The sequence below is a fragment of the Helicoverpa zea genome, chromosome 30, assembly GCF_022581195.2.
Source record: "Helicoverpa zea isolate HzStark_Cry1AcR chromosome 30, ilHelZeax1.1, whole genome shotgun sequence".
Lineage (NCBI taxonomy): Eukaryota > Metazoa > Arthropoda > Insecta > Lepidoptera > Noctuidae > Helicoverpa > Helicoverpa zea.
Window position 1 is genome coordinate 1,733,689 of NC_061481.1, and position 27,814 is coordinate 1,761,502.

Consider the following 27,814-nt stretch of genomic DNA (forward strand, 5'->3'; position numbering starts at 1 on the left):
GTGGTCTAATACCGGCCTCTAACCGTCTTACCACAAAAACTTTTTAACGTCAGTTTAAGACTTGTCTAAAAAAATGACAAATTATGACGTTGACATATGGTTCATTTTGGAGCCACATTTTTTTTAGACAAGTGTAAAACAGTTGCTAAAGTTTTTGTAGTAAGGCCATATTAGTTTAGTACATACTCACAAAATGACCGCACAGTTTTTAAAAATCTTCGTAGCTAATATTTTGTTCTACAATTTTCCTTAAACATAAAAACTTCTTGGCACACGATTCAGAGTAATATTAGTTTGAAGATTTCTTGGAAATATTATAGGAAGTTGATACTTTGGTAGTTTGTACCATGAATATTAAAATTATAACTTTACGGCCAGTTTCTTCATCAAAAGTTAAAGTTAAAGTAATGTCTAAAGTAAAAGTAACGGTCAAATTCGTTTTTTCAAGGCTAAAGTGACAGCAAAACTAATAGAAAAATTGAATTTGACCGTTACTTTTACTTTAGACATTACTTTAGCCATAACTTTAACTTTAACTTTTGATGAAGAAACTGGCCGTTAGTAAGCCAAAATGCTATAAAAATTTGGCCTTTACTACCCACTTTATTTCATCATCATCAATCATCTGTCTAGCCTTTTAGCGATAATCTTCCCTTTTTAACCGACTTCAAAAAAAGGAGGTTCTCTGTTGGACTTGTATGTATGAGTGCATTATATTTGTGCTCGATTACCTCACGTTCAGCTGTTGCGATTCTGATGTGGTACCTATTCAGCATAGTATTTGTATTTATTTGACGACCTCGATGGCGCAATGGTCATCATGCCGGACCGCCGAACCTGAGGTCCCGGGTTCGATTCCCGGTTCGGTCGACATTTGTGTGATGAGCGTGCTTGTTGGCCGTGGTCTGGGTGTTATGATATGTATTTATAAATATGTATATATGTAGCTATATGTAGTTTATCAGTTGTGTTAGCACCCATAACACAAGTTAATAAATAACTTACCATGGGGCTAACCGACCGTGTGTGAAAAAGGTGTCCCGACATCATTATTATCATTATTATTTGTCAGAATCGGGAGAAAAATTTAAGAAAAGAATGTTCCTTTCCAACAGTGACATAATTTTTGAAATCGGTAGTTTAGGAGCCTTTGAATAGGAAGGGAGTGAGTGTCAGTATGACGAGTGACAGGGAAAAATGGAAGAGGATGACATATTGCGCCGACCCCAAATAAAATTGGGAACAGGGCAGGAGGAAGAAGTTTCGGAGCCTTTTGGGTACAAACGAACGAATAAAGAAATCCTGTTTATTACTACTATGAGTAAGTTTAACCTTGGTAAACCATATATTTGTGCAAATATAAAACATATTAAAACACACTACAAATCTTTGGACTCTTTATAAAAAACATGTCAAAAAAACTGATTCTTCCGCATTGTAAAGCTAAGCGTCCACTTGTCGGTATCGTACGCAACGGACGCAACGCACGCAACGGATCGTAGTATTATTTATATAGAAACTCAAACAAGATGTGCGATGCGTACGATGCGGACAGGTGGACGCACTTGTTTGAGTTTCTATATAAATGATACTACGATCCGTTGCGTGCGATACGTCCGTTGCGTACGATACCGACAAGTGGACGCTTAGCTTAAGAAAACCACTTATTGATAGCGGCGACTTTTAAACCACTACCCGAAGGAACTACTTTTGAACGGGTCCGAAGTAGTTCACTCAGGAAGCGGGTGAAACTATGCTAATCAGGTATTTAGTGATATTATAATATGAATTCTGTCTGTCTTATAAAACTAAACCGATTGATTCGAATGTTTGATACACAGGTAGTCTTGAGCCTGAAAATGGATACAAGATTCGGGAAGTGGTTCCCTAAGAGGTTTTCGTTGTATGTCTAGACTAGCTTCTGCTAGCGGTTTCACCCGCATCCCTTGGGAACTACTTCCCGTACCGGGATAAAAAGTAGCCTATAGCCTTCCTCGATAAATGGGCTATCTAACACTGAAAGAAATTTTCAAATCGGACCAGTAGTTCCTGAGATTAGCGCGTTCAAACAAACAAACTCTTCAGCTTTATAATATTAGTTTAGATAAGTCTATTATAAAAAGTTATTGTAAAATAACGCAAAATAGTTTCTTGAGGGTGAAATAGCCCCAAAGAGCTCGTTAAATTTGTTTGAGTCGTATAGGCTCTGGAACTACTGAAACGATTTAAAAAATTATTTCACTGTTGGGGCGCTACACTCTTCCCGAGTAACATAGGCTATATTTTATCCCGGTACGGGCAGTAGTTCCCACGGGACGCGAGTGAAACCGCGTGGAACAGCTGGTAATAAATAAAATAGTCACGTGCAATAGCCTTGGATGTGCAATTCACTAACTTTATCTATAAATTTGTTTGTACTGACCTTACGACTTGTTATGTAATAGACAGTTTCGGAGATACATCATGTAAGAACACATATTTATATACCTAATGAATGTGGCCTAGTACCACTCAAACGTGTTAAGTTCTTATTTAAATCTAAGAATTCTTTAGCAGCGCCCCGCAGTTTTACACGCTTCCCGTGGGAACTACTGCCTGTGATCATCATCTCCCGAGCCTTTTCCCAACTATGTTGGGGTCGGCTGCCAGTCAAACCGGATGTAGCTGAGTACCAGTGTGCCACAAGGAGCGACTGCCTATATAACCTCCTCATATCAGTTACCCGGAAGTCGTGGTGGCCTAGTGGGTAAAAGGTTCGATCTCAGGTCAGGCAAGTACCAATGCAACTTTTCTAAGTTTGTATGTACTTTCTAAGTATATCTTAGACACTGACTGTGTTTCGGATGGCACGTTAAACTGTAGGTCCCGGCTGTCATTAAACATCCTTGGCAGTCGTTACGGGTAGTCAGAAGCCAGTAAGTCTGACACCAGTCTAACCAAGCGGTATCGGGTTGCCCGGGTAACTGGGTTGAGGAGGTCAGATAGGCAGTCGCTTCTTGTAAAGCACTGGTACTCAGCTGAATCCGGTTAGACTGGAAGCCGACCCCATCATGATTGGGAAAAGGCTCGGAGGATGATATCAGTTACCCCGATAATCAATAGTAACTCAGCCTATGTTACTCGGGAAGAGTCTAGCTTTCCAACAGTGTAAGAATGTTTCAAATCGACTGATTTGAGTACAGTAGCTGCGGAGTATTCAGTGGTATGAACAAAAACTGTCGACCGATAGTTGGCCCCATGGTTGGCTGATAATTTATTTTGAAGTTTATTTTTTATTCAAACTTTTTAATCAGTTTGATAACGGCCGAATGCCTGATCGTTTACATATTGTCACACTGATTCACTGACCTCTATATTTACCACTGGACAGGCTGATGTCAACGTGCTTTTGTGCTCGTTTGATAATCGCCATTTTGGCGCTGTTAGACGTAGCGAGAGTCCGTGGTACTAAAATTATTTTACAGTGAACCAATGAACAAACATTTCTCTCACAGCCATTTGAAATTATACGTCAAAATTAGTTAGCTCTAAAAAGCTGGCAGTACAAAGTGGGCAAAAATTAAAAAAAAAAAGCTCAAAATTTGTTGCTAATTTGTTGCTAATTATAGTTCGGCCATTCAGAGAATGCGTTCCTGACACGTCGCGATTGAACTGACGACGTAACTTTGCAATGGCGTTGCAGTTACGATAAAAATATTTTTGCTGGTTGTTTACCGTTTTAACAATTGAGGAGCATTAAAACAACATTATTATATCAATAATCAATGAATGTAGTTACGTCGTCAGTTCAATCGCGACGTGTCAGGAACGCATTCTCTGAATGGCCGAACTATAGTTGCCAAATAATCGATTTTTTTGCTTTTGCCGATTTCGAGAAATCATCAACAATGCTAGCTTCACCATAAGCTGGCATGGATTATAAGATAAAAGTAAAGATAAAATAAACAAAATCACTACAAATTTGTTGCTAATTTGTTGCTGTATAACCAAAATAAATTTGAGGTGGAAAAATATTTTTTTTTTTTCAAATAGAAAATTTTTATTTGCTTTGCGCGCTTGAATGTCAATTGTTTCATGAAAAAAATAAGAAATAAATTTGTTGCTCGTCACAGAACTGTTCCTTGTCACTTAGAGAACCAGCAACTAAATAGACACCCGACGATCGGGTGTCTTGAACTTCGGTGACTAACAAACCGGCCATGCTAGCTTGAATGTCGATTTTTCCGGTGAAAAACGTTGAAATGAATTTGTTGCTCGTCACAGAGGTGATTAATGTCTCTCAGAGAACCAGCAACTAAATACACACCCGACGATCGGGTGTCTTGAACTTCGGTGACTAACAAACCGGCCATGCTGGCTTGAATGTCGATTTTTCCTGTGAAAAACGTTGAAATGAATTTGTTGCTCGTCACAGAGGTGATTAATGTCTCTCAGAGAACCAGCAACTAAATAGACACCCGACGATCGGGTGTCTTGAACTTCGGTGACTAACAAACCGGCCATGCTGGCTTGAATGTCGATTTTTCCTGTGAAAAACGTTGAAATGAATTTGTTGCTCGTCACAGAGGTGATTAATGTCTCTCAGAGAACCAGCAACTAAATAGACACCCGACGATCGGGTGTCTTGAACTTCGGTGACTAACAAACCGGCCATGCTAGCTTGAATGTCGATTTTTCCGGTGAAAAACGTTGAAATGAATTTGTTGCTCGTCACAGAGGTGATTAATGTCACTTAGAGAACCAGCAACTAAATAAATAGGAGAGCTCAAAATAACACACAAGTCAAATTGTTGAGCTCTCATAAATTGACGAGCTCAAAAACATCGCAACAAACGGCAACATTCGAACGCTTAATGTATCTAGCGGGAAGTTACAGGAATGGCCTTTTAGGGTCATCCGATTTCGATATTTTTTTTTTTTTGCTTATTAGCGCTCAAGGATGGCTTAGAAAAATAGAATTAAAAAAAAAAAAAGCGAAAGAAATATAAAATTGAAAAATAAAAAAATATTAATACTGAATACTAGTCACCAATGTTACCAGTTGATTACGTGGCTATAAGAGTATACTAAAATTAATCAATATATAGTTTCTGGAAAGTACTCAATGCTTAGTTCATTTTTAATGCCAAAGAAGAAATCGTGACTCAGATGATATTTTTTTGTTTGTAAAAATAATTACAGTTCGTTCAGTAATGATTTATATTGTTTTCTATTATATATTAGACCAAGTTGGTTTAAATTTTCAGGAAATCTAAGTTTGATGAAATTTCTTTAGAATGACAAAGATTGGTACTCATCGGTCAAGCTGTTCGAAAGTTATAAGCGATTCACATACTTATTCTTACACATATATACAGCTAGGGTGTCACCCTCGTGGAAGTGGTCAAGGAAGCTTCCTAGAACCTCAAAACGTTAAGATCTGATTTTTAGATTTTTAACGAAAAGTTGCTGGTTCTCTGAGAGACATTAATCACCTCTGTGACGAGCAACAAATTCATTTCCACATTTTTCACCGGAAAAATCGACATTCAAGCCAGCATGCCCGGTTTGTTAGTCACCGAAGTTCAAGACACCCGATCGTCGGGTGTCTATTTAGTTGCTGGTTCTCTGAGAGACATTAATCACCTCTGTGACGAGCAACAAATTCATTTCAACGTTTTTCACCGGAAAAATCGACATTCAAGCCAGCATGGCCGGTTTGTTAGTCACCGAAGTTCAAGACACCCGATCAACGGGTGTCTATTTAGTTGCTGGTTCTCCGATCGATGCCTAACAGTTCTGCGAAGAGCAACAAATTTATTTCCACGTTTTTCACCGGAAAAATCGACATTCAAGCCAGCATGGCCGGTTTGTTAGTCACCGAAGTTCAAGACACCCGATCGTCGGGTGTCTATTTAGTTGCTGGTTCTCTGAGAGACATTAATCACCTCTGTGACGAGCAACAAATTCATTTCAACGTTTTTCACAGGAAAAATCGACATTCAAGCCAGCATGGCCGGTTTGTTAGTCACCGAAGTTCAAGACACCCGATCGTCGGGTGTGTATTTAGTTGCTGGTTCTCTGAGAGACATTAATCACCTCTGTGACGAGCAACAAATTCATTTCAACGTTTTTCACCGGAAAAATCGACATTCAAGCTCGCTTGGCCGGTTTGTTAGTCACCGAAGTTCAAGACACCCGATCGTCGGGTGTCTATTTAGTTGCTGGTTCTCTAAGTGACAAGGAACAGTTCTGTGACGAGCAACAAATTTATTTCATATTTTTTTCATGAAACAATTGACATTCAAGCGCGCAAAGCAAATAAAAATTTTCTATTTGAAAAAAAAAATTATTTTTGCACCTCAAATTTATTTTGGTTATACAGCAACAAATTAGCAACAAATTTGTAGTGATTTTGTTTATTTTACCTTTACTTTTATCTTATAATCCATGCCAGGTTATGGTGAAGCTAGCATTGTTGACGATTTCTCGAAATCGGCAAAAGCAAAAAAATCGATTATTTGGCAACTAATTAGCAACAAATTAGCAACAAATGTTGAGCTTTTTTTTTTTAATTTTTGCCCACTTTGTACTGCCAGCTTTATAGAGCTAAATTAGTTCTGTGGACACTCGCTTAGACGATATTGGCGCTTCAAATGGGCACAAAAAAATTGCTGTCAAACGTACGGATCAGCCGGTCCAGTGGTAAATATAGAGGTCAGTGCACTGATTAATAATGAGACCTAACAAACTGACAGCAGACCATAAGTAATTTGCACCATTTAACTATAACGATAACCCAACTTTCTACTTATACGGCTCATTATGGTCACCCATTAGGCAAATCGAATTGGCAACTGAAAACATACAAAAAAAAAACAAAAAATTGGTTGTTTGTAAAGTAGGTTTACGATCGAGATGTTTACGTGATAACGTCTTATTGATGATATAAGTTTTTGGGAAGTAAGGAATTAATGAAGATAACAATTTTTTCAAATTTTAAATTACATCTATCGTTTTATTCACACTTTTGATGATAAATTTCGGGTGTAAAATGACAAGTTTACTTATTCGACTATTATATATGTTATGGACCAAGTGATAAATTGGGCAGTATACATAATGCCCGGTCAATATGAAAAATGCCCATTATGAGAGTGCCATTTGATAATAATTATTCAAATAATCAAATTGACCGGGCACTATACATATTGCCCGTGACCTTTTGGGCAAAGTAATACAAACATATTTAATTTTAATACAAACATTTTTATTGTTATTGCCATTTAATTTAAAATAAACTAAGTATCAAACGCTATGCTAGGAAAAGTAGTCCAATTATTACTAGGGTGTGTTACCAGTGATGACTTACGGCACCGAAACGTGGTCTCTCACTATCGGCCTCATCTCAAAGCTCAAAGTCGCTCAACGAGCTAGGGAGAGGGCTATGCTCGGTGTTTCTCTATGTGATCGAATCCGAAATGAGGAGATCAGAAGACGAACTAAAGTTACCGATATAGCCCACCGGATTAAAGTAAGTTGAAGTGGCAATGGGCAGGCCATATTGCTCGCAGAGCAGATGGCCGATGGGGTCGTAAAGTGCTGGATTTGAGACCACAGACTAACAAGCTAGACTAACGCAGCGTAGGACGTCTACCTACAAGGTGGACAGACGACCTGATAAAGGTCGTCGGAAGACGCTGGATGCAGGTCGCCTCCAACAGGTATCTGTGGAGATCTAAGGGGGAGGCCTATGTTCAGCAGTGGACGTCTATGGCTGAGATGATGAAAATATCAAACCACTTAAATAATCAGCCTCATGATTTGGATTAATTATGGAGGACTTCTGCCTTAAAAATTTACTAGTTTTGCATTTAAAAGTTAAGGAAAGTCATATTTAAATGTAACATAAAGTGTAATTGAAAAACAAAAATTTTACAACATATATTTGTTTTATAGAAATTATTTATTATTACAAAACAAAATAAACTAAAGTTTAAGCAATTAGACTTATTATTTGGCATAATTAACATCTTCTCCAAGTCAAATGAAAATATCACCGCGTAAAATATAGCTTTTTTATCAAATTGCCCAACTGTCATGTAGCAATATAATAATGCCCGTGCAATGTGATAAATAATGAAGTTAAGATAGTTATTAATCACTTGGCCCGATAAAACTAGACATTATTCATAATGCTCGGGCATTATAAATAATGCCCGAATTAATCACATGGTCCATAACATATACATTTTTCTTCATACATACATTCATACAAACATACTTTTATACATTTATCCGCACGAGAAAATCTCCATTCGTTTGTATGCCGCTAGAGTGAGAGAGACGGAAGATCGGTCCACTCACTCGAACGCTATGCCAGCCTCCGCTCGTGAGGATTCCGCGTGACAAGTTTCACGGAATGACTGGCAGCGCTCGAGATGAGACGGGAGATCGGTCCGTCTCTCTCTCGTTATACCTGCGATCGCGCTCGTGAGGTTTTGGTGTGACACAAGTTTCTGAACATGTCACCCGACTAAAACGATTTTAAAGACGTTATCACGTCAAAAAAGGGTCAAATTGAGAACCTCCCCTTTTTGGGAAGTCGGTTAAAAATGGTTCGGTTATCGTTAGTTAAAAGGTATAAGATCTAAGATCACATGGTAGCCATAAAATAATACTAAAATTAGTAGGTAGATAATAAAGTTTAGTGTAGAGTGTACGAAAACATGCGAAATATAATCTTATCAGCAGCCTTGTCTTGAGTTTATCTTCCTGTTAGATAGCAACAAATTAACTTTACATTATTTTGTGTTTAGCCACACATATTTTTGGAACTACTTTAAGGAAGTCTGACACCAGTCTAACCAAGGGGTATTGGGTTGCCCGGGTAACTGGGTTGAGGAGGTCAGATAGGTAGTCACTCCTTGTAAAGATGGTACACAGCTACATCCGGTTAGTCTGGAAGCCGATCCCAACATAGTTGGGAAAAAGTTTCGGAGGATGTTGATTTAAAGAAGTCATCTCTCTAGTCTTCGCCCTAAGTATCATATTGGGGTCGTCTTTCAGTCTAACTGGATGCAGTAGAGTACCAGTGTGCCATTAAAATGAACTGTGTGGGTTCATTTAATTAATTTTTTTTTGCAATGAATACGGCTACAAAATAAGATGTTAACATTGTAAATAGGACTTGTTAATATCAGTGTTTCCTATCTAACTTTCCTAAGGTTTTTAAGATTTACACGCTTTCTAATTTTCGTGCGTCATTCAGACACTTAGAGCATTAAAAAACACGACACGCCATGAACAGTTCAATAATATACCTAAAACCTTGTCCAAGTCAAAAAAATACTGTGCTGAAAATATAATCAAAGGCGGTTCAGCCAAACTTGAGATAATCGCGTACAAAAGTACAGGCCAAACTGATAACTTCCTTCATAAAAGTCGGTTGAAAAGTCTGCAAATGCAACAAATAGTGATAAATCACTCATGTATTTTCGATTACACTTATAAAGCACTGGTACTCAGCTAAATCCGGTTAGACTGGAAGCCGACCCCGACATAGTTGGGGAAAAAGGCTCGCGAGATGATGATGATGGTTAGGCACGCACACAACTGTTACTGTTACAGCCTTTTTATCGTCCCACTGCTGGGCTGCGGCCTCCTCTCACACGGAGAAGGATTGAGCATTAATCACCACGCTTGCTCAATGCGGGTTGGTGATTTCAGACTATAGTCCAGGTTTCCTCAAGATGTTGTCCTTCACCTTTTTTATCAGCCATTGGTGTCTAAGATGTACTTAGAAAGACTCACGCACACAACAAAATGTTTAAATTCATATTTGAATAATCTATAGAATAAAGGTTTCTTTTTGTAGAAAAATAACCCACGGAACTAGGGCATGCAATACCGGTTAACCGGTTTCGTTTTTACCGGTAAATCGCTCATTTTTGCGAGTTTTAAATTACCGGTAAAAATAATATGAAACCGGTAATTTACCGGTTTTTACGTTTTTCTGATAAAATATAGCAAATGTTCATTTAACGTCAAATCTTTGTTATGTAGCCTGAATATAATGTAATGTTGCATACATTACGTATTGTAAGAGTGTTACAAGTTGCTGTTTTTTAGAAAAGTAAACTTGTGTGTCCTTAACTATCTCTAGGTTAGATACAAATCTTCTTTCTCATCTTAATTTATAAAATCTAAACAAATTGTATTCATTCGGTTATTCTGTTTTTCCTCATAGCTGTCAGCTCATACTAGGTACAAATGTAGCTAATGCTTATTTTACCTACTCTATGACCTTACTGAGCAAGGGCTTTTACTTCACCACCATGCGGACAGCTCTGAGGACACGGTGGAGCACACAGTCCAGGTGTGCACTGCCTGGGAAGGGTACCGCCGTGTTGTCGTCGAGCGACGGCGGAGCGACTGCGAGTAGCACCTCTCATCCCAGCCGCTGTAGTGGACCAGGAAGACACCACGGGCGCCAAGGGACGAGAGACGACTCCCGGCCACCGTAGGCGTCGGTCTGTGGGCGGTGAGTTCGGGTGGCTCATCGTTCCACCGTCTGCATAGACAACAGACCCGTGTCAGCGGCGCGCGTTGTTCCACGGGCTCCTCAGGGAGATGTCAGCAAACCCAGTGGGGGCCCAGCAGGGCCAAGGCCTGCCGGGGCCGCGGGATTGTTCGAAAGAGTTACCGCTACCTTGGTCCATAAAACGCCTACTAAAAAACATGGGTTTTAGACAGAAAGAGTCATTTGATGATTTACCATAAAAAAGGGCTTTCCCTTCAATGAAAAATATATTTTTTTTACGGTAATTCTTAGCGTTTATCCCGTCTTGTGACGGGGTCGGCTTTCCGTATCTTCCTTCTTCCACTTCGCTCTATCCTCCTGAATAGACATCTTCCTATTCGAGTTCGCAGATTTTCATGTCATTCATTACGACACTCAACCACCACGGTTTCGGCCTGCCTTTGCGCCTTTGACCGGGTATATTGAGATTGAGTATCACATTCACACTGCCGATGTCCTCAGGTGTCACTCCTTTTTACATGTCCGTACCATCGCAGCCGTTTCTCTTGCATTTTGTCGGCGACATCGCGTACGGATGGTACTGACATGTTTTTTGTTACGGCCCACGACACAAAAAACGTTTACCACCTTATACTTAGCATATTTATTTAGTTTTTGCTTTAAGACTACCCAATCTTATTGTTATAATATCACATTTTAAAAAAATTACAAAAATTACCGTTTTACCGGTTTACCGGTAAAAATATTTTTATTACCGAATTTTTACCGGTAATTTTTGTTTTACCGAAATTGCATGCCCTACACGGAACCCCTCGTGCACAAGTTAGAGATTATTAAAATCAAGAATGTCTGATGTTTACGAGATTTGATTGTTTATTAATATTGCTTATAAATAGAAAAACCAGTTTCGAATAATAACCATAAATTAAAATCTTTGCTGATCTTTTCCTCCTATTAAGCTAGATTAACTGTAACCTTCTAATTGGACTGATTTGTATGAAAACAACTGCCTATTTGACCTCCTCAATCCAGTTACTCGGGCAGCCCGATACCCCTTGGCAAGACTGGTGTCAGACTTAGTATCTTCTGACTACCCGTAACGACTGCCAAGGATGTTCAAAAGACAGCCGGGACCTACAGTTTAACGTGCCATCCGAAACACAGTCATTGGTGTCCAAGATATACTTGAAAGTACATACAAACTTAGAAAAGTTGCAATGGTACTTGCCTGACCTGTCGAACTCACACTCATTCTTGAGAGGTTGGTTCTTTACCCACTAGGCCACCACGACGAAACACAATGTTCATGTGTGATACGTAGTGTTTTTTAAATAGTTTTTATGAATAACAAAATGTGTTTGATAAAAAACGTGATCTTTGACTTTGTATGCGTGATAAAAAGAGTATTCAACAGATTTATAAGATTTTTTGTTAATTAATGATATATCTGCTGTATCAAAAGCGAGGCGTTATAAAAACATAAACAGTTTATAATGGCGTTCAGACTGACCGTCGGCCATTGTGGGTGTTCTCTCTAAGGAGATCAGCCAGCTGCGCAGGACACATTATAGTGCACGCACATTTGCTTGGACACAGGTGCACTCAGTATTCCTTCACTCTCTTAGCGCGATGGGACGACAATCCGACACCACCGGAGAGAGATCACAAGCAGGACCGACATTAACGTACCTACTCTCCGATGCACGGGTAGATCAATTATCAACTTCCATCGTTTCTTTATAAAAAATTCTTTAAAAAAATATTCGAACCCTCAAAGCGATTTCAGTTTGATCCGGGAATCCAACTCAAGTCCAAAATATAGTACTGCCATAGCTTCGCCTTTCATATAGCATTGCCCTAAAGTACAGAATATAAAATGGCCGTGAGACGTTCGCAAACACATGTAAAGTTAGCTCCTGCAGATTATAAGGAAAATATTTCAATACTATTATGTCGGCTAGTATCATCAAACTGTGGACCTTATTATTTCATCGTTTTGCTCAGCACTCCTTGTTGGAAAAGCTCGTGAATATGAATATCTCTTCATAACGAGTTCCTCCGTACTTCGGAAGTCACGTTAAGACCGCACCGCGGATTTTTTTATTTTAGATAGCTCCGCCCACTACACTTCCGCGTCTATCGCGTCGCGCAAGCTATACTCTTCACTCAATGTGTAAAATTTGAATTTCGCGCCAATCGCACACGCCGAGGTCAGCGCGGGGTCAGGAGAACCGAACAGGGAAGATAGGGAGCCGCAACTTACCTAAGTTTTTTATTTTTTGATCGGATTTTTTTTTTGTTGTACTTACAAAAATTATTTGTAATGAAAACTTTTTATGAAGAGTAATATGATAATTTGGACGCGTATGGTTGTGTGTATGTATGTGTGGTGTGTCGTGTATGTGTGTTTGTATATCCAGAACGGATGAATCGATATGTATTTAGGTTTTTTTGTTTGAAATGAAATTAATCGGGAGTGTTCCTAGCTTTATTTGGTGAATATCGGCCCAAGATGGCCGCCGCCACAAAATGGCGAATAACATATTTTTTTTACAATTCCTTCAGTATGGATATCAAATGAAAGGGCTTGATTAGTATGTAGAATCATGTATAATATTATTTAAAGTCCAAGATAGCCACCGCCAGAAAATGCTGAATTGCATTGTTTTTTTATAGCTCTCTCAATATGGGTATAAAATGAAAGCGTTTGACCAGTGTTAAATAATTTATACTAATGTTATAAAGAGGGAAGATTTGATTGTTTGTTTCTGTGGATTGTATAAGCTCTGAAACTGCTTAACTGATTTGATTTGCTTTCACAATTAGAGATTTACACTATCCCCAGTGAATGTAGGCCATATTTTATCCGGGCACAGGAAGAAGTTCCCCAGGAATGCGGCTAAAATCGCGTTAAACAGCTAGTAAAAATTAAGTGGTTAAGGAATAAAAGCGTCGCAGATCTTGTGTGTTATGTATGCTATAAATGTATGTAGTGAAGCTGTAAGGTATCAAAGAAGTAATGAAGCTAAGTAATTCATTTTTAAACATATTTATTAAAACTGAAATATAAATAATAATATAATGTAAAAAAAAAGAATTTATAGTATAACACGGTCTCCATAGATTTTTTGTTCTCAGTGTGCTTATAGTAAGTTCAACTCAGTCTTGCGCGCGGTTATGTGTGGGTAACCCTTGTACATATACAGTGACTTTGTGTGCGTGACAAGAGGTACAGTCGGGTACAAATACAGTTATTTAGGGGTTACGGCTGTTTAAGGAAAAACAGTTATTACGTAATTTAATGTTTATTTATCTGTGTAAATATCTATTGAAATTATTAAGTTAGTTTTTGATTTGTTTAATACCCAATTAAAATATTTATTTATTTATAATGATTCTGAATCGCTACTTGAAAATTCAAGTCCACACTTTTATTTATTGTCCTCGTACCCCGAGCTAGAAAATATGTAAGGAGTATTTAATTCATCTTAGATATTTCACCTCATTTATTTCTTAGATACTGTCAATGTCAATTTGAAAAAACTTATGAGAAAATAATGAAAAACTGTAAGATGTAATAATAAAAAGCTTTGGATGTTGTTTCATTTTTTGAAACGCTACCTGACTCCTTAAACATTTTCTTCGTGAACAACTAGACATTTTTGTAAACGACTGTACCCATAACAAAAAGCGATAAGAACACGTCATGCTCGGACGACGTCACTGTCACACGAGCGCAAGTTGTATATTTACAAGCCGACGCACACATAGGGCCGCGCGCAAATCTGAGTTATCGTCACAAATTATTATACCTACGGCCGGAGCGACAACATGCGCAGGTCCGACCTCGACGAGGGCTATCGCCGGACTGGCTCGTCTCCGTACACATTGTGTATCAATCGCTAGAGCACGGACATAAGGTTCAGAATTGCGTAGCGTCTATCATGATCGCTGCCGCTCAAAAAATCCAATATCTTAAAACTTTAATTAAAAATGTTTGGTAATAGTTATGGAAAAATGACTTTGACAGAACGTTAATATTGATGTTAAGAATATATTAGAGTAATTTTGAAACATAAAGATAGTGTAACTTCCTTGTAATTTCAAAAATAGTACTTTTTTAGACGTGTTTTCGGAATTAATTATGATCGAGTAAAATTATCAGTATCGTGTTTTCGTTCTGGCAGAATCTAGATAAAGATATCAATTTACCTATATCAAAATTTCAGATCCATTGGTAAGCGGGTAGTCCTATAATTTGGCATGGCAAACGGCTATCAAAATCACGGTGGCGTCTTAAATTGGTCGATAAACTGTAGGTCCCGGATGCCATTTGCACATCTTTGGCGGTCCTTACGGGTAGTCAGAAGCCTGTAAGTCTGACACCAGTCTCACCATGGGGTATTGGGTTGCCTGAGTAACTGGATTGAGGAGATCAGATAGGCAGTCGCTCCTTGTAAAGCACTGGTACTCAGCTGCATCCAGTTAGACTTTAAGCCCACCCCAACATAGTAGGGAAAAGGCTAGGCAGATGATGATGATATGACCATCTTTGGCAGTAGTCAAAAGCCAGAAAGTCTGAATGGTCATAGTTCACCACTATCATGGTGCGTGACGCGAACTAAATATAGTAAAACAAGTTTACTATTGATTTTCTTAATGACCAGGCTGTCAAGGTCATCATTATTAAATATTTATGTGATGGAGATCGATTGTCAACCTTAATATACTCCATAGTTGAAGGAAGTGCTTGATAGGTTATGGTTTTTTGCTCTTTCATCCAATACTGAGATATACAGGAATGAATTTTATCCAGTGCGCAAAATTTGTCAACTTATAGTTAAATAAGTTTTATAGATACGTATATTTTTATTTTGTAGTGTTTTAGTACAAAAAAGTAAAGTTATTGATATCGAAAGATGTTTATTTTGTAACCGATAGTACGGTCACAGTCGTCATAGTATGCACGGCGGCAACGCGAAACCGGTTTACTGACGGAGCTCCGCTCGGCGCGCGTAATAATAGTTGGTATCCATATTTTGCTGATTTTAGGGTGGACAAAAGAGTGAAAAAAATTTTTTTACTGATGATGCAGATATGTTCTGTTAACGATTCTGGACCACCAGTTCTTTTTTGCGCACTGCTTAAAATTCATTCCTGTATTATACGCATCCATTTTTATCGATCTATAGGTACGTAAATACTGAACTGACTAAAAAACTATTGAACTGATTTGAAAAATTCTTTCACTGTTGGGGCGCTACACTCTTCCCGAGTATCATAGGCTATATTTTATCCCGGTGCGGGCAGTAGTTACCACGGGACGCGGGTGAAAATGACCAGCATGCTAATAAAGTTAGCGCAGAATTTGAATAAAGTTTCGACGTTTAACTTCCTACATACACTTGACTTGAGATTCAAGTAAACTATTATTAGTGCATATTATGTTAAGAGTAGATACTTGTTTGTACTAAGATTACACATAATTACTCAAGTATTATAAATACAGGGGGATTTATTTAACATCATCAGCAGCCTTTTATCGTCCCACTGCTGGGCTGCAGCCTTCTTTCACACGGAGAAGGATTGAGCATTAATCACCACGCTTGCTCAATGCGGGTTGCTGATTTCAGACATTATATTCCAGGTTTCCTCGAGATGTCGGTGATGTTAGTGCAAAATCAGCTGACATCATAAAAGTATGTATGGATGTTTGTTGCTATTTCATGCAAAAAGGACTTAATGGATTTTGATGAATCTTGGAAGTAATATAGCTATTATATTGGACTAAAATGAAGGCTACTTTTTGTCAGTGTTCGATTGTGTGACTATTTTTAGCAAAAGCTTTATATATTTTGTTTGTTCAGATGTCTAGACTTCTTTTTCTGAAATTTTACACCGAAAACAAGTTAAACATAGCCCATTTGCATTTACAATGTAGTTAAAATTAAACGCTTAACGCGATCGGTCTGTCATTCTACAGTTGCCAGTCTAACCAAGGGGTATTGGGTTGCCCGGTTTTGAAAACTGGGTTGAGGAGGTCAGATAGTCAGTCGCTCCTTGTAAAACACAGGTGCTCAGCTGAATCTAGTCAGACTGGAAGCCGACCCCAACATAGTTGGAAAAAGGCTCGGGAGATGATGAGAAGCCAGAAATTTTGACAACCAGTCTCACCAAGAGGCATTGTGTTGCCCTGTAACTGGTCTGCAGAGATCAGATAGGCAGTTGCTCCATGTATTCTTCTTATAGAGTAAACTGCATGTATTTAATCACCTCGCACAAGAGTTTTCTCAAATCCACCTGACGGCCTCTGACGTGACGTGAGTTGCTCTATGTAGCACTCTGTAAGACTGGAAGCCGTCGACGCCCCGAGCCGAGGTCCAACCCCACAGGGGGTGCCCTTAGCGCAGTCGTTTAGTTTATAAGTTTTTACGCCCCTGGCTGGAGGCCTTAAATTCTAGGCATCCACAGGGAAAAGACCGGTTAAGCAGTACAAGGCCTCCTAGGCTGAACTGCGAGGTGCAATAGCAAAAAAAAAAAACAACTGGAAGCCGACCCGAAAATAGTTGGGAAAAGGCTAGGCAGATGAAGACTAATTAACAAAGATACTTCTTCATACAACACACTGTAGAAACTCTTAAATAGAGAATCGCGTGTAGAAACACGTGTATTTACGCAGAAACAATTTATGGATTAACTACTGAGAAATAATATGTACGACAATGTATGTAGTTTTAATTCCATAGATCTGAGAGTAATGTCAACTAGACCTATTTAAATCAAAGTCAAATTCAAATGCTTTTATTTCAAATAGGTCTTTGCAGGCTACTATAGTCTGATTTTTAAACTCGTAGACTAAATTGACACTTGCAAAATGTCAAACTTACAAATAATGTTGCCAGCTCTTTTGTGCAGTGTTGTACCTACGATACCGATTTGTTGAATCGTAACTTTTTATCGATAATAGACAAATTTGTAATGGAGTCATTATCTGAATCAGATTAACGCGAATGCCAGTAATTAAATTATGTAATAATAATAATGTTTTAAATAAGTACCTAAACATTATTTCAGGATAACGTATTGCAAAAAAACGATACTTGATTTTATCAACGGCAAGTTTCGGTTGTGCCACATCACTATTTAAAAATTGCAATAACTGTCCACACTCGTAATGTCAGTTTAGTCTACGAGATTAAAAAACAGACTATATGAAGTTACACTAGTTGCACGGTCTCAAAAATATGTAATTGAGAGTACAGATAGTCGGGGCCTGAGAAAGGACATAGACTTCTTTTTATCCAGAAAATCTGGTAAAGCTTGTATCATGTAGAATAACATATAGGCTACTTTTTTCTCTGAACTCGGGTGAAACTGCGGGAAATATATAATACAGTATCTGCTATCCACAGTTTAATCTGTGTCCTTAGTGAACTACTTTATACTTTTACCCGGATAGGAAATTACTTTTTACTTTAACTGGATAGGGAACTACTTTATGCGGATTGTAGTTCACTAGGGAAGCGGATGAAATTGAATTCTGAATCATCATCCTCCGAGCCTTTTTCCCAATCATGTTGGGGCCGGCTTCCAGTCTAACCGGATTCAGCTGAGTACCAGTGCTTTACAAGAAGCGACTGCCTATCTAACCTCCTCAACCCAGTTACCCAGGCAACCCGATACCCCTTGGTTAGACTGGTGTCAGACTTACTGGCTTCTGACTACCCGTAACGACTGCCAAGGATGTTCAATGACAGCCGGGACCTACAGTTTAACGTGCCATCCGAAACACAGTCATTGGTGTCTAAGAAATACTTGAAAGTACATACAAACTTAGAAAAGTTGCATCGGTACTTGCCTGACCTAAATAACACTTGTATTAATTAGTTAATTATCTTTAACATGACATGCTTATCAGACTACAACATACAACTTAATATGAGTACTAGAAAATAGTAGTAAAGGACTTTGCTTGCCTAGCCTTTTCCAACTATTTTGGGATCGGCTTACGCTCTAACTGGATGCAGCTGAGTAGTTCCAAGCAAGTTATCTGGGCAACACGATACCTCTGGGCTCCCTGAAATCCCTCGATATGATTTCGTAGATGAGTCGTTTAAATCACCAATTTCGTTTATTTTTTCAGTGCTGACAGCATAATTTACTTTTCTTTTTCAAAGCACCTGTTTTTTATTTTCAGTGACCTCGGAACGAACAATAAAATAAATAAAATGTGTATACTGTACATATACTTAATTATTAACAATTAATATGATAATTAAGACAGTGTTAAAATTTTATCATACAAGAAATATTTGAACAGGTGACAACATATGTTTTAGAACTCGACAAAACTGAATTTTACTTGATTATGGAGGGGCGGAAAACGTGTCGAGTATAGGTTCGGGTGCTTGGCAACTGTCTATTTTGTGCATTGTGCATAATACATATGCTGACTCCCTCGACTGTCTCAATAGTCAATTCCTCGTTGGTCTAGCTGTCGCAAGACGGCTGCTGAGCACGAGGTCTCGGGTTCGATTCCCGGGTCGGGCCGAAATCGCTTTGTGGGTTTTAAAAAAACTTACACAAAGCAGCCTGTAGTCTGGAAGTTGGTGATTGATACACCCGTGCATAAGAGAGCACGTTAATGTCGGTCCTGCGCCTGATTTCTCTCCGGTCGTGTCGGATTGCCATCCAATCAGGCTATGAGAGCGAAGGAATAGTGAGTGCACCTGTGTCCAAGCAAATGCTTGTGCACTATAACATGTCCTGCGCAGCTGACTGATCTACTTACATGAGAACAGCCGCCGTGGCCGATAATCGGCTAGGACGACATCAAAAATACATAATACTCCTGCTGCAAGTGCATATGCCCGGAAGTAGTATAACATCCTGCATCCGAGCCTCGATTTATTATCTCGTGGAATTTACGCTACATATTTTACCTAAAATTTCATGAATTTTGCTTAATAATAAAATACCTAATTATGTATAGCTTGATTCAAATGACAGTTCTCGTCAAACCAAACTTTTGGTTTATTTAAAATATAAATATCCGGGTGAAGAAAGCAGTTCCCTCCGGAAGCGGGCGAAATGAGTTATTTTTTTTAATGGGAAATCATCAAATGACCCGCCGTGGGCTAGCAGCGTGAGGGAGTGTCAGACTCTTACTGACTAAAAACCCACCATGTTCCTTCTTAAGCCCTTTCTGTACCAGCGCCGCGGTAACTCTTTCGTACAAGCCACGCCAATTTTATGGTAAAATTTCTTTAGGTTAGCTTGGGAAACCAAAGCATTTTGTTAGACTTTCTTCTTCGTGGCCAGAACCACGTGAAAAATATTTCAAACAATTGTATGCTGACAACTATGAATAGATTAATTATAAGAGAACAATTTTAATAATGAACAATGGAAAGTGATTGGAGACAATTACATAGAATATTGGAATGGAATACTTAATTTACAAGAGATTCACAATGAATTATTTATTTAATTTTCCTTGTTTTATTCAGTGAACAGTGTGTAAACCACAATAGTGCGTTTGTAATGCGTCATAGCAATGCAAGTCTGACTTCGGGCTGCGGGATTGTTCGCGCGAGTTCCCGCGGCGCTGGTACATAAAGGGCTTAAGAAGGAACATGGTGGGTTTTAGTCAGCACGAGTCTGACACTCCCTCACGCTGTACCCACAGCGAGCATTTGATGATTTCCCGTCGCAAAATATTTTTTCAGTGAATTAAATACAAAGTAAAAGTGTTTATTTCATATAGACCTACAGCTCCTTCCGAAACGGCAATAGCTTTGTGCAAATTTCCAAAAGTGGATCTTATGGAGAATAACCGGCAAGAAATTCCATAGACATTCTTTCTATTATTGTCTTAATAATTTACGTGAAACCGAGAGCTACAAGTAAAATAATGACAATAGCTACTATTATTAATAATAGCGCGTGATATAACTAAGTTTAATGACAATAATCATTAAGTAAAATCGTTGTTATAAATTACCAAATAATGACTATTCATTTGGATCAGGTAGCTCTCGCCAAAGTTTTGGTCGGTTCTTTGTAGGTTTTAGAAATATCTACAAAGCAGCCCGGAGTCTGGAACTGAACTGCTATTGAATTGGCTACTACTTACAAACAAATAAATCAAGTAATACTACTAATATTTAACTGAAGAGTTGATTTGTTTGAACGCGCTAATCTCAGAGACATACGGTTTGGAGTATTCTTAAGTGTTAAGTACAATGATACTTTTGATCGGGTATGCAATAGTTCACATGAGAAGCGAGTGAATCCGCTTGCGGAAGCTAGTCTGCTTTTCCAAGAAAGATTAACATAAACGAGCAAACATGTCTAATCCTCTTTCATTGCAACCGGTCATGTGATGACTTTAACCATACAAAGAGATAAAAATCAGCCATTATCAAAAAAAAATGTTAGTCTATCTTATCTAAGTAGTTCATATCTCGAAAATTACTGAATCGTGAACGTTGTTTAAACAACAATACTCAAACATACAATTATTATTTGCCTAGCCTTTTCCTAAATATGTTGGGGTCGGCTTCCAGTCTAATCGGATGCAGCTGAGTACCAATATGCCACATGGAGCGACTACCTATCTGATTACGTCAACCCAGTCTCCCGGGCAACCCAATACCCCTTTCTAAGACTAGTTGGTCAGTCTTTCTGTCTTCTGACAACCCGTAAGGCCTCGGCTTCGAATTTTGCGGGCAGCGGGGCGGCGGCGGCGGCGGCGCGGGAGCGGCAGGATCTTACGCGTATAATCAAATGGACCGGCCCTCGAATATAGCGGCGCGGGAGCGGGCAACGAGCGGTGCACTCCAGTCAAGCGGTGACCGCCCGCGCCGCCGCCGCTGCCGCCCCGCTGCCCGCAAAATTCGAGGCCGAGGCCTAACGACTGTCAAAGATGTTCAAATGACAGCTGTAACCCACCAATTTAACGTGCCTTCCGAAACACGAAGGAACTCGTCATGACAAAATACTACTCATCCACGGAGTGACCTCGCCAAGCGTTGCTTAACCTTAAGATTGATTGTCACATGCTAGTACACGAGTCACGAGTACCAACAATTCTTCTTCTTCTTTCGTGTCGATGACATTTCTTAAAGTAAGACTACACTTTGTCAGCTCAATATGGCGCCACAGCGAGAGCACGGCCGGATGCGCTCATTAGGTCCTCCGGCGAGCAAGTTTCAGGGCAACCAACAATAGTTTTTGGGTTTATTAAGCACTACTCGTTTTCGCACAGTTTCACCCGCGTCCTGTAGGAACTACTGCAAGTACCGGGATAAAATATAGCCTATGTTACTCGGGAAGAGTGTAGCGCCCCAACAGTGAATTTTTCAAATCGTTTCAGTAGCTTCGAGCCTTTGAGTACAAACAAATAGGTAAAATGTCTTTATTATACATATTAGTAAAGAGTTGACTGCCTCGTTGGTCCAGTGGTCGCATGCGCGGCTGCTGTGTTCGAGGTCTCGGGTTCGATTCTCGGGTCGGGCTGAAATCGCTTTGTGGGTTTTCTTAAGCTTTCACAAAGCAGCCCGTAGTCAGGAAGTTGGTGATTGATTCACCCGTGCATCGGAGAGCACGTAAATGTCGGTCCTGCGCCTGATCTCTTTCCGGTCGTGTCAGATTGCCGTCCCATCGGGTTATGAGAGTGAAGGAATAGGGAGTGCACCCGTGTCTGCGCAAATGCTCGTGCACTATAATATGTCCTGCGCAGTTGGCTGATCTCCTTAAATGAGAACAGCCGCCGTGGCCGAAATCGGCCGTGGACGCCATTATTATTATTAGTAAAGACAAATATACAAATCTTTAATATTTGTAATAATAAGTAAGTAATAAAATGCGTCTTAATATTGATAAGGCGACGAATTGGTTTGTATGTATGCGTATGTATATGTTCTGATAATATTATCTAAAAGTCTCGAATATGTGTCCAAATGTTGTGTCTAAATGATACTTAAATATAGCACTTACAGCCAGTTTCTTCATCAAAAGTTAAAGCCAAAGTAAAAGTCAAAGTAATGTCTAAAGTAAAAGTAACGGTCAAATTCAATTTTTCTATTAGTTTTGCTGTCACTTTAGCCTTGAAAAAACGTATTTGACCGTTACTTTTACTTTAGACATTACTTTAACTTTAACTTTTAATGAAGAAACTGGCCGTTAATGGGCCAGATTTTTACTGCGTTTAATATTCCAAGACAAGTCTTTGAGAAGCTGAAGTGTACAGTTATTCTTTATCAGGGTGCGAAAAGTAGTTCTCTCTGGAGGCGGGTGAAACCGCGGGCGGAAGCTAGTGGATAAACAACAGAATAATTAGATACTATTACTAAAGGCTCAGAAACTAATCAATCGATTTGAAAAATTCTTTCACTGTTGGGGCGCTACACTCTCCCCGAGTAACATCCTAACTAATATTATAAATGCGAAAGTAACTCTGTCTGTCTGTCTGTCTGTCTGTCTTTTCTTCACGCCTAAACTACTGAACCGATTTGTGTGAAATTTGGTACAGACATAGTTTGAAACTTGAGAAAGGACATAGGATAGTTTTTATTAAAAAGAAAAATAAAAATAAAATTATTCCGGACATATAGCGCCATCTATTGGTCAAATCAAAAATCTGCTGGTAGTCACTATTCCACGCGAACGAAGTTGCGGGCAAAAGCTAGTAGGCTATATTATATCCCGGTACGGAAAGTAGTTCACTCAGGAAGCGGGTGAAACCGGCGGAAGATAGGAGTAGTTTAATAAACATTATAAAAAATGACATGACGTGTAAATAATTTGGGTTGTAAACAGGGTTTGATTACATAACCTTCATAATAATAATATATTAACCGTTATTTCTTGCTTTCAAGTTATTTTATTGGTCTGACTTTCAAACTACTGAGCAATTTTAAACCAAACTTTATAGATAGACTGTTTTCCCGCGGTTTCACTCGCGTCCCGTGGGAACTACTGTCCGTACCGGGATAAAATATAGCCTATGTTACTCGGGAAGAGTGTAGCGCCCCAACAGTGAAAGAATTTTTCAAATCGATTCAGAAGTTTCGGAGACTATGTTACAATCCAAAAATATTTCCTCTTTTTTATATACATATTAGTTTATTTAGAAGTATATGATGATATGATGTCCTCCTAGCCGATTATCGGCTACGGCGGCTGTTCTCATGTAAGGAGATTAGCCAACTACGCAGGACATATTATAGTGCACGAGCATTTGCACAGACACAGGTGCACTCCCTATTCCTTCACTCTCATAGCCCGATGGGACGGGAATCCGACACCACCGGAAAGAGATCAGGCGCAGGACCGACATTTACGTGCTCTCCGATGCACGGGTGAATCAATCACCAACTTCCAGGCTTCGGGCTGGTTGTGAAAGTCTTCTAAAACCCACAAAGCGATTTCGGCCCGACTCGGGAATCGAACCCGAGACCTCGTGCTCAGCAGCCACACTTGCGACAACTAGACCAACGAGGTAGAAGTATAGATAGATGGCAACATAAATAAGATACATAGGATATTTTACAATCTTCACATGATAATAATATTTGGAAAAATACCACGGAAAATATCTTATAGATTTAGGTACCTATAACGCTACTATTTTTTAGGGTTCCGCACCCAAAAAATAATTGGGACTTCATTGTCCTTCCGTCTCCAAGCTGTAAGATACAGCCTAATGAACCGTGATAGTTAGACAGTTGAAATTTTCTCAGATAATGTATTTGAATTGCCGCCACAACAACCTATACAATACCTACAATACCTACTCGCCATCTGTCTGAAATTTTCCTGGCCTGCTGGCTGTCTAAAAGTTTCACTGTAAGAACCTACACTCTTCTCGAGTACCTAACATAGGCTATATTTTATCCCAGTACGGGCAGTAGTTCTTATGAGATGCGGGTGAAACCAAGGGAAAACGGCTAGTCCGATATACATACGAATATCAAGTTTTCATATGCGTGCCTACAATTTTCAAGAGAATCGGAACCCAGCGTGCTTGAGTCCGACTCGTTCTTAGCCAATTTTTTATAAAAAATCTTTATTTCACAACTATATGTCAATAAGAATGCTAAACAAGACGCATTTGCTTAATAGAATAGCAAAGACAGAGCTAACACTATACGCAAAAACGAGACAAAACATGTAATTCACACAATATATAATTGTATAGGTCATATGTTATAGAGAGTTCGCAAAACTTTAAATCTTGGCCAATATTAGAGTTACGATTGAAATCTACGTAATAATCCATTTATATAACACTTGAACAAACTTTCACCAACGAAAAATATCATTAAATAAGAATAAAAAGTCAAAATATGTACTTACAAGGAGGGAAAAGTTTTCAAAAATCCAAATAGACACACAACACAACACAAAAAATCTGACACGGAACGCAATTCAAAAATTCTAATTTCGAAAATTGTAAACAAACTCAATTACACGGCAAAGTGAGGAAGGCACACGGGATTAGCAACGGTAGATACACGCAACTGATTCTCAAATCGTTCGGGTAACAGTGACTGACATTCGCGCGGTACAACGTACATGGAATGACTGCGACATAATATGTTCGCATAGATAGTGAGCGATGACGCCATTACAAAATATAGCTAGAGCTATGTCGAATAATAATAATTGATAACGCGTTTTTATCACATGTACATGTTTTTTTCGGTTGGCAAAACATGTCTGCTATATTTTTTAGGCTTTATCCACACAATCAAAGAAGTTTTGCACCAAAATTCTTGTTTATTTCATCAGATAACCGTAGTTTGAATCTTCGTCAATAGATGGCGTTACTTGTTGAGGAAAATGGAAATATTTTTATCTTTAGTTTTACAAATCAGTGATTTATTACTTAAAATTGCTGTTAGCATTATGTAAATTTTATATTTAATTCGTTTTGTGGTATAGAGGCTACGAAAGGCTATGGAAATCAAGTTATTTTTAGTGTTTTTAGCACGCATTAGAATGAATGATGATCGAATTTAGCTCTATTGTAGATTCAAGCTGCTTTAACATTGGCCTTGAATCTAGTTAGTTATTTATATCGTGTACTATTAGACTGCTGTTTTGTTCAGTTCCGGGTTCTCTTAAAAACTGTTTTTATTTACTTTTGACTTGTTTAAACATGATTTTAATGTACACTATGTGTCATTTTGGGAATGCTAGGTACATATTTCTAGTGCTTGTCCTGTACACTGTAGATGTAGACTGTTGTAGATGGTCGACAGTTGGCCCGATGGTAGACAATTTTTTTTTTAATGAATCTCTTGATTCCAATCAAAGTTTTCATTCGGTCTGATACCGGCGAAATACCTACCTGGGGCCCGATTCTCCTAAGTTAATAATGTCAAAATCGAATAGAAATTGAATCGCAATATGATCGCAATAGCAGTTTTAACCATATCGGACAGTCTGCTACTAATATAGGTACGACCAATCGTTTTTCAACGACATTCGATTAGTAAGCGATTGGTCTGGTGATTTTGGTCTATACGGTAGTTTGCTCTACAATCATATTGCAATCGTAAATCATTTGCAGACAAAATGATTCATTATTGAATGACAGAAAAGGATAGAAACGTTTACTTCAAAGAAAAAATAGCGGAATGCCACATACGCTTCAATCGTAATCGAGTCGTGATTGGCTCGCAGTCGAATATGAATCGCAGGTTGCTTAAGTAAAATTAGGAGAATCGGGCCCCAGATCTTTGTAATAAGCGTAACTACTACTATTCATTTCCATACTGATTTAAAAAGGCCGAACAAACAGTCGGCCGAATAAAAGTACTCTTAAGGCTCCAGCAGACCGGATGCGTATGCGTAGACGTAGGTAAGCGTAGACGTGCACGTACCATGAGTTGTAATGTATGGAAATGTATGAGACAGGCCACACCGCTTGCGTAACGACGCGCACGTCTACGTTACGCAAGCGGTGTGGCCTGTCTCATACATTTCCATACATTACAACTCATGGTTACGCCGTAACTACGCGCGTGACTACGACGTGGTTACGCATACGCATCCGGTCTGCTCGAGCCTTTAATGTTTCAGAGTGTGTCTAAGGTTTTATGACGAATTTTTATCAGAATTAAAATGGAGTCTGAATATTTAGATAACAATAGATTCTCTCTTCGCTGTTTGTTCAGTAGACTAGAGGATTCAATTTAAAGAAACAACTACTTACCAAGGGGAATTTTTGCCCGTGCCTGGGTAACTGGGTTGAGGAGGTCAGATAGGCAGTCGCTCCATGTGGCACACTGGTACTCAGCTGCATCCGGTTAGACTGGAAGCCGACCCCAACATAGTTGGGAAAAGGCTCGGGAGATGATGTTCGCGCATCCGCAAATGTCTGTCCTATGCTTTATGTTTCTGTCAGCTGTGTATTTGACTGACATAGAGATTTCAGTGATTTTACTGTTAAACAAACGTAGACTTACTTGAATATGCTTTTAGGGTCAATCCCCACTGAAAGAGCAGCGGCCGGCAGCGGCCGTAAATGCAAGGGATTGAGCGCGAGCGCGGCGGGCCGCGCGGCGCCGCGCTGGGCCGCGCCGCGCCGCTCTCGTACATTGTCCGTGCTCTTACGGCCGCTGCCGGCCGCTGCTCTCTCAGTGGGAATTGACCCTTAGTAGAAGTAATGTTAGGACTGATCCTGATGAAACTTGTCAGCTGGTTGATGACAAATTATCTACTTTTATATCGGGGTGTCGTACCTAATCACATTAAATTAAATACGTTAATGTACTGGTTAATACAAGTCGATTAGGACACAAAGAAACAAAAATATGTAAAAATAAAAAAATGTTTTTTCAAACAAAGTAAATAGAATAAAAATAAGCGAGAATTCGAAGTTCGAATTTCGAACACCATTCAAGGGGCTGCCTCCACGAGTGAGAGAATCGCGGCGATATTATCGCCGTGCCACGTTTTTCTATACACTCTCTATGGAACCGTCTCCACACGGCAATATTATCGCCGCGATGCGACGAGTGGCAACGAGCGCGCAAAACGTCATTACATCGTCGCTAGCCCGCCCCGACTCGCTGTCAAACGCTCTCGTCTGGCACGTAACTGAATCCCTTCTTTGGCAACGTGACGTCAAGGAAACGCGGCGATACCATTACGAGTCGCCGCGATTCCGTAACGACTCGCGACGATACGCGGCGGAATTATCGCTCGTTCGTGGAGATTATCCGACGATATAAGGGCGGACTCGTCGCGATTCTCTCGCTCGTGGAGGCAGCCCCTAAG

At 39.3% G+C, this 27,814-nt stretch overlaps 1 protein-coding gene across 3 annotated transcripts in view; it reads right to left on the reverse strand.

Moving 5' to 3' along the window:
* LOC124644436 (segmentation protein cap'n'collar-like) overlaps positions 1 to 25,127 on the reverse strand; it is a 176,371-nt gene extending 151,244 nt beyond the window's left edge. For 2 of the 3 annotated variants that reach the window (XM_047183786.1, XM_047183785.1), the window contains exon 1: positions 24,884 to 25,126. The gene's annotated coding sequence lies outside the window, so the exon portion shown is untranslated. Of the gene's footprint in view, positions 1 to 24,883 lie in introns of all 3 variants that reach the window. The other variant, XM_047183784.1, reaches the window with a different exon arrangement.
* Between the last annotated feature and the right edge of the window lie 2,687 nt (positions 25,128 to 27,814).